The sequence below is a fragment of the Aythya ferina genome (genome assembly GCF_964211825.1).
Source record: "Aythya ferina genome assembly, chromosome: 7".
In the NCBI taxonomy this organism is placed as follows: domain Eukaryota; kingdom Metazoa; phylum Chordata; class Aves; order Anseriformes; family Anatidae; genus Aythya; species Aythya ferina.
The window spans coordinates 31314839-31325483 of NC_140302.1; the positions used below are offsets into that span (position 1 = coordinate 31314839).

General features: G+C 38.8%; 2 long non-coding RNA genes across 4 annotated transcripts; one reads left to right on the forward strand and one right to left on the reverse strand.

Moving 5' to 3' along the window:
* Positions 1–268: 268 nt before the first annotated feature.
* LOC311440178 lies at positions 269–5344 on the reverse strand. 3 transcript variants are annotated; one of them, XR_014695254.1, is made up of 4 exons: positions 5211–5344; positions 2702–2783; positions 1754–1914; positions 269–1493 (listed from the first exon to the last, which is right to left on the reverse strand). It is a non-coding gene; the product is annotated as an uncharacterized lncRNA (long non-coding RNA). The 3 variants fall into 3 exon arrangements; XR_014695255.1 differs by lacking the exon at positions 5211–5344 and adding an exon at positions 5036–5118; XR_014695253.1 differs by lacking the exon at positions 2702–2783.
* Positions 5345–5538: 194 nt separating this feature from the next.
* On the forward strand, positions 5539–7683 carry LOC311439812. Its single transcript, XR_014695020.1, has 5 exons — positions 5539–5735; positions 5925–6071; positions 6683–6762; positions 6864–7084; positions 7565–7683. It is a non-coding gene; the product is annotated as an uncharacterized lncRNA (long non-coding RNA).
* Positions 7684–10645: the final 2962 nt, after the last annotated feature.

Consider the following 10645-nt stretch of genomic DNA (forward strand, 5'->3'; position numbering starts at 1 on the left):
CGCTGAGTGGGACCAGGCTCTTCCACATTTGCATCTTACAGCACAGCTCTCTGACCCCTTTCCATTGCTGGTGAGCAACCGTAGCACCTTCTGCCTTCAGAAAGAGTGGAGAGTTCACACAAAACTCTGCTCAGCACTCTCCAGGATTTAACCCACACTCCACATGCTGCATGGTGATAAAACTGTGATTAAAGGAGCATATATTACATTATGTCCAGATCTAAAGAAATATTTTAATGGAATAAAGCAAAACCCATACATTTTTTATTATTTTTTTTTAATTTTATTTTATTTTTTATTTTTGGTTTAGATGTAAGCTGCACCTCCTTGTATTTACAACCTCCAATATTGAGTTAGTTAATAGGATCCAGACAATGAACCTGACTACAGGGAAAAGCAAGAGACTGTTTCAGTTTCAGCCAAAGAGAACAGACCCAGGTTGATAAATGGTAAGGAGTATATTAGATGTTAAAAAATATTTCATTTTTAATAATCCTAGGTGTTACTGACAACCCAGGTAAAAAGCAAAGTTCATTTCTTCAAAATATACTTAATCTGACAGTATCCCTTTAATTAAGTAGCAATTTAGATTTTCCTCTCTTCCACATACAAAGCTTTAATGAAACATGAAAGCCACAAAAGAAATTTGCGTGTGTTTCATGGTAAGGCGTGAGGAACGATTTTCTGTTTAAATTCACAGGCAGTAGCTATACAAATAGCATTTAATATTTGTCGGAAGTATTATCTGCCTCTTTCCCTCACAGCATTACATTACTAAGGTAATAAGTCCATGAGAATACATGATTTCCTGGCTACTGTATTGAATATGCACCTTTAAACAAAGTTAGACTTGGGAATTTACCCATATCTTAAAATGCTAATCTAACACTAATTAAAAGGCTGGTGAGTACGCTTTGATGAATTCCAGCTCGCAGAATATGACAGCTGAATTCCGATGGCACGCGTGGCTGTAGCAGAATTACAATGCCTGAGGTGGGCAAGCCGCGCTCTGCACCAGTGCCTGGTGTAGGGAGGGGAGAGATGGAGTTTGCCACAGCCCCTTTTGGTGCTGCCGTCTTCACAAGGTGTGGCCAGCCACAGCCTTTGTTTCTCATTTCATAGCCGCTTTCCAGTGAGGCTGAAGCAAAAATTTGGCTGCTTTTTCATCCCGCATTCCCTTCAATATGCCCCTGGTATTCACTGTCTTACTCTTCAGAAAGGACAAAGGCCACCATGGGGAAGAAAAGCCAAATAGTAGCATCTCCTTTCTTTCACAAAAGCAGGTCATTTCAAAGGTTTCTTCATCTCCTTAAAACCCACACATATCTTCTGTTAAAGAACTATAAGGAGATCAGGTAAACATTCTGAAAAAAGCCTATAATATAGGTCCAATATCTTCTGCAAATGACTCTCTTGCTGGTCTTGTTAGTCTTCCTGTCTTAGAATCAGGACAAAATTCAAATCCAGCTTGTAACACAATTTGGAATTGTACCCTATGAACATACACATGCCCCTGTTAAACTGACTGCAGATCTCTTCAGAGGTACTGCTTGCATGATGATATGGGAGAAGCTAACAAAATTGTTCTTGTAGTTTTACCTTCGTACTTCCCACATGAGGAAAGCCAAGATTTAACTGAGATAAATTTACAAGTCAGGTTAAAAAAAAAAAAAAAATGTGTGGCTTTGGAAGTATTCTTAGACCTCATTCAAAAAGGATTTGGAAATTGAGGTTTCCATGTACCTTTACTTACCTGCCTGTGTACAACACACTCTGCACCTTTTTCTTACACAGAGTTCCATATAAATCATAGCAGAATTCACCACATTTCTTCATCCCTTTGGGCCTTGCAGCCCCTTATGGTTGCTTTCAGAATAATAAACACCAGCAAAGCTGACCCACCACTTGAGAAACCTGAAAGAAAGAAGATGAAGACCACTTACTGTCCTAGGAAAAGAAAGCAGTAGCAGGCACCAATACAATAAAAAATGTTTGCCAGAGGAACCGGGCTGCTTGCTTTGGCCAGACTTCAAGCACCAGGCTCAGAGAGATATTCTGGGAAAAAAAAATAAAAAATCTTTAAGAAGGAAATTGTCCAGTAGGAGGAGGTGGAAGGAACTATGATCAGATGATGAAAGCCTTTATTCTTCCAATAACACAGAGCTCTGTCCAGGTTTATTTTGAATCAGAAAGAGCTGAGGACTTAGGTGGTGGTAAGAGCCCATGTATATTCACTGATACACTGCAGCCAGGGGAGGCTCCTGCACAGAGACCTTCATGGGAACAACCACCACCTGCCTGCCTGGGTGAAGTCTCTCCTTTCTCTCCCTGTCAGCAATGAGAAGGGAAAGCTGTTCCCCTCTGCAGCACAGGGCACTGTCAAGATCAGATTTCTATGCATTATCTGATCTGAATGCAGTAGCAAACACAGCAAAGAACTTAGCTATAAACAGATAACACAAGTGAGGAGTTGGAAAGGAAAAATGTAATTTCTTTTTTTTTCCTGATTAGAAAACAGCGGTGAGAACATCACAGCTGTGTCCCCAAACAACTCGGGTATCGCAGAGCTGCAAGTCTGAGCCTGGCAGCGTGATGTCCTGCACTGGGACACCTCCCAGAAGTGGTGCCTGTGCTGCCACCCACCACAGCTTAGAGAGGGCCACAGCTGCTGAACTGTGGAGGAAGCAGCTTGAGATTGTACCTGCGAGGCAGAAAACAAGCGCTTCTGTCAGCCCAGGTAGGATGTCCCTCCTGAGGATCCTGGCTGCTGAACTTTGCACTTCCTATATGTAATAAAGCAGAGGGGAGAGCAGTGGACATCTCATCAGGCACAAACTTTATCACCAAAGCAACCCTCAGGGTAGCTAAAGATTTTACTTTGACTGTTTCTACCAAATTTGTAATAGAGTCTAGAGGACACCTTTCACATATCCCAGCCGCTGAGGCACTGGGTATCCTGAGGTTGATTGATTCTCCCTAATTGTGTCATGTCAGTTTGTATAAATAATTATGTTTCTATGGGATCAGAAGGAGGGTGCCTATACTTAGGGGTTAATGCACAAGTACATTCACAGCCTCCCTGAGAGGCAGTGTCAAAGTTTGAGTGGCTTTATATACACCCTCTGGCAAAAACAGAGATTGCAACTGAGCAGTGTCTCTTAAAAGATCAGTGGCATTTTAACAGTGGGCTCTGGGATGGCTCTGTGCATTTAAAATCTGGCTCGAGGCACTTTTTCCAAGGTTTCACAGTGAAATGGTGCCAGTGCTGGATATTGAACTAATATCTTCTGGGGAATGTCTATCCAGATTTTTGCAAACGAGGCTCTCAGAAGATTTAATGGAGTGGACACAGCTCTGCACTAATAGAGCTACGCAGATTTGGGATGGGAGCTGGCTGGGTGCTAGCCAGCTTGGACTGTGGACAGGATGATCTTTAGACTGGCCTGCAAAAGACCATGGAAAAACACCCAGAGTCCCAACTCATACCTTTAAACCAATATCAGGGGGTGGGGAGGAGAGAAATTTTCCAAATTGTTCTTTTCCCTTTGTGAGGGTGGATCTTATTTTGAGCACAGCTGAATTTCTAGATGAAGAAAATTCCTCTCCTCACAAGTCCTGCTTGATCTTACTACCACAAACAGTGCGTACCCCCTTAATGTGTTCCTTGACTGCTTCTCCTAGTTCCCCTGCTCTTCGATCACAGATAAATAAACCAAAGACAGCATGATGCCTGTTATCTAAAAAGATTCAGGTAGAGTGAGTATCATAGCACAATCACAGTACTTGAAAATTGTATTTTCCTGGAAAGGACTTTCGCTAGCCTTCTTGGACCGTGCACAGAGGAAGTCCTAAGTCTGGGGGGAGAAAATAACTCTTAGCAACAGAATGTTTGAACATTCATACAGGATTAATTACTCGTTTTATTTTTTTCTTTAATTTTAAGTGATTGTACTGCTAGTAAAAGTGAAAAATAGAGACTCTGATCTATGCCAGGCATTTAGTACATGCAAATACTCCGTAAGTTTTTTCCTATCTTGAAGAATTTCAGCACAGACTACAAAGGCAAAGTGGACTGAACTGATCCCTGGAGAAAACATGTGCAACTCCACTTATACGAAAAGACCACTCGCTTCAATAGAGCTGTACCCACTTATCCCCAGGATGAATTCACACATTTTTTTTCTGTTATTAGATGGAAGTCCTATTTCTGTTGGAGTGTATATGATCTAAGCACTTACACTCATTTTTTTTCCCAAAAGTAGAATTCTACGCTTATATGATGAATAACACTGCTGAACAGTGCTGTAAATACCAATTGAGGTACATTAACATTTGCAATGCCATTATGCTAAACCTGAAATACTAGGCAGTCAAAAAAAATAAAAAAAATAAATAAATATATCAAACAAAGCTTCTGTTCAGATTTGGTACAGAAAATCTTTAGTCTATGGCATACCACACTTGCAAATTAGCGCCCTAAGCTCTTGGAATGTCATCAAAATGGATGAATTTCACAACAAATAAATACTGTGGAAAGAATGGTGAATTTCCAGCAATTATTCCCCCAAACCTATTTCAACAAAAATTTCATGTCCTAGACGTGATTATGGCACAGTAATTTCTAGTTAACACTTACTTATGACAATAATTGAGTTGAAAATATTTAGTCTGGGGCAAACACAAAGTATTTAAGACCTAGTGGTTATGAGCAGTATAAAATAGGGGCTTATGACAGATTACTTGGGAATCACAAAGGTTGCTGCCAGGTTCCTACTGGATAACAGTAAAAGGTCAGGTTGCTTGTGCTTGTTATGGTTAATGTGAGATCAGGTCTCTGTATATTTTGTGAGACGAATTCTCCCTGGCCTTGGCCACCTCTCCTAACATCCTTGGGCATCCCTGAAAGCAAAACAATGCTCACTTACCCTAATACTTGGACATTTGTGAGCCAGCAGACCTAACTAGGAGTTGTGCACATAGTCATTGTGACTGGAATGAATAATCTTTGAATAAGCACCAACAAAAGTAAAATTACCCCTCAAGTCGACTTCTATTCACATCTGTGCAAGCAGTACCTGTTCTCTCCACACCAGAGGGAGCTCAGACATGACAAGCAGAGGTTACACTACAGCTTTAATGGCAACACTGCATGATCAGAGGGAGATATGTTAAAATAAATAAATAAATCAGAAGTACAGTAACATTCTCACTACATTATTCTAGCTGATGAGCTGATCAGTTCACGTTGTCCAGGAACTTCCTTCTTCTAAACCAAGCAACCCCTCCTCTACTCAGCATTGAAATATAAGGCAGTATCTATCTGTTCACCTTAACAAATGTAGGTCCTCATCTCCAGACCAGAATTTGTAAGAAAAGCATACAACCACCCTTATTTCTTCCAGTGTGACCAGCTGTGTAGTAAAGGTGTTGCTCTTCTTGATTGAGGACAGCAGAATACAATCCCCAGTGATTTTCCAGGGACTAGGCTGTAGCTAAACTATGCCACTTTCATTATAAAAGAGTTTGACAACATATTTCTAGAGCATGGGCGTTCTGAGGAAAACAGGAAAAAAGAGAAAATTAATTACATCAAGTAATTCTATACTTCAAATCCATAATTGCATGTAACATCATCATCCAGCACTATCGTCTGCTATCAAAATCAACGAAGGCTGATTTCAATACGAGCACTGTCAGACTAAAGCATGGAGCCCTTGAGCACAGTATGTCTTGAGGTAACATCAGAACAAGAGATTTATTCCCTCCCTTTTTCTTCCAGGAACCTCTTCCTTCCTTTTGCTCCAACCTTCCCGCTGTGCTGTCGCTGCCCCTGTTTGCCCTATACTACTTGTTGGGAGTCACATTCTGAACCGGGGCAGTAAAAGGAACAAGCTTTAAAAGAAAGACTTGTTCTTCTTTGACAGGGTAAGAAGAGATTGAAAGTGCAGCAGAAAGTGCTTAAATACACCAGAGATGGGTAACCTAAAGTCTTGACCCAAATGTCAAGCAGTCCATTGCAGAGTGTGAGATGTGACACAGAAGCAGGCAGACAAAACCACAACAGTATTAAGGTATGTGCCTGTTGGGGTGGGAGGTGAGAATTTTGAAGAAACCTGCTAAAGGTATGATGTGAAACAGAAGTTCCATGGATCTTAGAAAAAATGATCTGCTTTTTTTGTTTGTTTTTTTTGTTTTGTTTTGTTTTGTTTTGTTTTGTCAGCGTGCACCTAAATTCCTTATCTGAGCTGTTTGTTAAAAGCTGAAGTAAGCTGAAGCAAGGCTTATTTTAAAATGTTTCTTAGAATAAATGAAAAGAGCAAGAGAAGCAAGGGAAATAATTCTTAGCAAAAAGCATGCTGATGTCTATTTCTATAGGAAAAGTCCCTAGCACTCCTATGGTGAGAGTGGAGGACATCTTATAAACATATTTCTATAAAGAGAGTAGTATTCAAATTGGAAATGCCCATTTGGCTTACTCTCACTGCTTGCAGCTTTGGCAGGTAACAGAGAGGACAGCACTTAATAGCAGACTGATCTCAATGTTCTCTTAGTTAACTCTGCAAAAAGTAAAAGCTCTATTCTCAATTCTTTGATGGTAATTAGAAGCTGAAACATGCATCCCACCAGTGTTCTTTGGGTGTTTGCAGTTCATACTAGCCTACTACACTTCGTTTTATTTAAGGCCTTCTTGGAAACCTGCACTATTACAGAGAGAGCAGCTTGGGGAGCTGATGTTGTACTCAGAATACAACTGTGGAAAAGGTAGTCTAATAAGTTCTACAGGAGAGAAATGAATGCTTAAAAAATATGAATCATTTATGTTGGGAATCTTCAATTTGCAAAAGAACTATTTTTCATCACAGATGCCAAAGATGCAGCTAATTTTTCACAAAGTCATCCCATTTATCACAGAAGATGCAGATGATTTTCACTTGTCCCATCAAGCAGTTCTGATTGAATCAATGAGCTACTAGTTGGAAGTAATGGTCTCCACTGGTCAACAAGCACTTCAGTATCAAGAAAGATCCTGCAAGCCAGCAACCCATTCTCAATACAGAAAGGCTTAAAAAGCCTTACCTTTCAGGTAGGAGACTCCACAGACAGCATTATGAGACTCAACATACCTGAAGCAGCAAATCTAGATCTGTGGGTCATATCAGCTAGCTTGCCAAAAGGAATGAACTAAATTCCTCCCTCCTTACTGTAAGAAGGCAGTTGGTTCTCATCCGAGTAACAGTTATTATTTCTGTATCTTTTCTCTTGCATGATGTGAACTTATACTCAGTTATAGCAAAAATTAAGCTGTGAGAGGACAGTTCACACTGAAGCATGTAACACAGAAATACAACTGCTTGTTTCAACCTGTGACAACTTTGTATTGACTCAAAGTCACTTTATCTGTATAACCCAAACAATCTACCTGGGAAACTCCAGGAGGAATGAACACAGTATTTAAGTTAGGATGACAATTCAGTAACTGACACGCTTCTCTGTGATTTGCAATGCAACTAATGTCTTGGCACATTGCTGACTTGTCACTGCAAAGAGCTTTCTTCTTACTCAGATGGTGCCCGTCATATTCATGAACGTAATCAAAGAAAGAACTTGGTAAGAGCCATTACATGCAGAACCTGTACAGCTCACATTTTATATATAAACTTGACTGTTTGCATTTCTGAGCAACCAATTTCTATGTTTATTTTTTTTTTATTTCTATTTGTTTTATTTTTTTTGAGAACAAATTGTTATATTCTAGGTCTGATTTTAAGCAAAGAAACGGAAAACCTCTCAATTTTGCCACACACAGTTCCAAGGAAACTGGAAAGACAAGATTTGATGGTAAAATAAACACAGCTGTAGGCAGATACAAAACAACACAGTCATTTTTAGACAAGAAGGATGACAACTTTTCTTGAATGAAATTAGGGCTTCTGCTATCTCTTGTGATGCTTAGAACATTCACATTCAATGTCCCAGTTTCTTGCCTTCTCAGCAGGGCAGATGGCAGCGAGGTACCTAATTTCCATTGGCTTTCAAACAGATTTAAACCTACCTCATTTTTTCCAGATTTCAAGTTATTTCCAACTGTGACAAACCACACACTAAACAGAGAATAACGTCCATTTGCAACTTTGCTGTCAACTTGCAGGTTGTCCTTGCATAAATTGCTCAATATTTGTATTCTTCTGAGAACTCCCATTAAAGTTAAAAAACACTGATATTAATACATTAAATCCTTTTTAAAATGCTTTGAACTTCCACTAGAGGTGCATCATAAATAGATTCCTATCTGAATTAGCAACATTCAGAAGTAAAAGGAATAAAACTTGGATTCACGCCATACGATCAATGCCAAATGAAAATCTGCTCTGGTCTTGCAGAGGTCACTCAGCGCTGTACAATTCTCATAAAGTAAATATTTTTGAAAATGGGGAATGCTGAGATTAAGCAATACATTACATTTTTTGATCAAATGCCAGAACCCATAGGTGAATAGGAAACAGACATCAGTAATTACAGTTCGTACTCCAGCTATTTCAAAACCCCTTGCTTCAATGAACAAGTATTAACTGGACAGACACTCCTTCACAAATTAGAGGTTGCAAAGGCTTATTACACACCATATTTATCTTTGAAACTTGTCCAACAGAATTAAACTAAAAAATAATGATATAGATTATGGTTGCAGGCAAAAAACTATTAAAACTAACAACTATATATATGTTTTTATCTGTCAAACTGTCCCTGCAGCCACTCTTTGGTTTAGGAGCTCAGGAATGTGGTATTTAGAAATACTGTTAATTGTATTAGCGTGCTGTTGTCCAACTTTAAACTGTATTTTCTCCCAGGATTTGATAAACAATTTCTTTCTTAATTGTTCAGGCCTTATAACACAATAGAATTGCAAGAACATGAGTCTGGATGACCTCCAGATGGAGCAGGAAAAAAAAGTATGACACCCACGTGAGTGAGCAGCTTATACTGAAGCATCGAACATTGCTTAGAGAAAATGCGGAGCCATTACGTTGATATTGGCCAAACCTACTGTAAAACCAAAAGCAATCCTCACTCTGCACCTGAGCTAACAGTTGAGAAGCCTTGCTGGTGAAGTTGGGCACCTAACACAGCTCTGGTCAGGCCAGGTAGCTCAAGGTAACTCAAGATCTCAAGATAAAATGTTCTTTGAACTTGGGTTGCATAATTGCACGAGGACTTTCCCCTTTTCAAAGTTAGTTTTGCCCTTGAGAGATGTCTACAAAAAACTACAAACTACACACACACACACACCATTATGTAGGATTACTCAACATATGAGAATCTCAAGGCTTTAGTTTGGCTAAATATGAAACTGTGGTGGGGAAAGAGTTGGTGCAGAACTTGCTCATGGATTTAGGTTTCCCTGAGGCTTCTGAGAGATGGTCAGAACTCTGGCACAGAGCAGAAGTACTCTACAGAAGCCAGGAATGTAACATCTCAAATCAGATCAGTAATTCAGGAAAACATTTATTAAGGTACAATCATGCATGCATTTATTATGCATTCAGATAATCTCTATACAGATGCATTAGGCTCTTAGATTTTCCCTAATAATCAGGGTGTGGTTTTTTTTTTTGAACACTGTATAATTCCAGGAATTAAGTAACATTCTCAGTCATTAGTTTAGGTATACCAAAATACTTGAAATTGGTTATTCATCACATATGAATAACCAATAACTATTTCATCACATAAGGAACCCGGAACCCAAAGCAAATATTTTGCATACTTCTCAAATAATTAGGTTGTTAACAACCTTACATAAAACTAATTAGTTATTTTAAGTGAAATTGAAAAATATTACACGAAGGTTTGTACTGCTGTGATGAATAGCGTGTCAACTTCTCAGACAACAGCTGCTATTTGAGGGTTTGGATTCTTTATAACCCATTTTCAAATTAAACAACCACACTGATCCTTATGATTAGATGAAGATCTTTATTTGACCAATGTATATTAACTGTTACTATTAAGAGTACTGTCTATGAGCAGATGTATGAACATTCTTAATATACAGTACTTCTGTGTTTAAATAATGGAATACTACTAATGTTTTCAGCACAAAGTTATTAGTATCATTCTGCTTTTCAGTATGTCATAAGTAGAAAGGTCGGCTGTATCTAACACCTATCTGTCAAGTGCTTAAAAAAAATAAACTATGGGCAGAGTGTCTGTTAAGTTTTAGACAAGAATGTTTTGTACACACCTATCTTCTTTGGGACTGAGGAAAAATAGACAATGAGGAAAAATCTGGACAAACATTCATGGTGTTATCTAGTTTGGTTACAACAACAAGCAGACAACTACCTTTGCAAACATTTTACTAAGAGGTATCACTTGCTTCCTTCCATACCAGTTTCTAAAGCTAATGTGTTTTGTAAACCATAGTGTGAGATTTATGATGTTCTATTGCAGAAACCTGTTTAGCCCCTGATTTACAGTTCTGGCAATTGTATTCAACTCCGTCATCATAACTAATTACAGCTAACTGCAGATTACCATATTGCAAACTCTCATCTTTGTGAAAGAAATATGATGTTCTACTAAAAAAAAAAAAAAAAAAAAAATCAAACATCCTGAGGGCTAATGAACAAAAATGCACTATTCC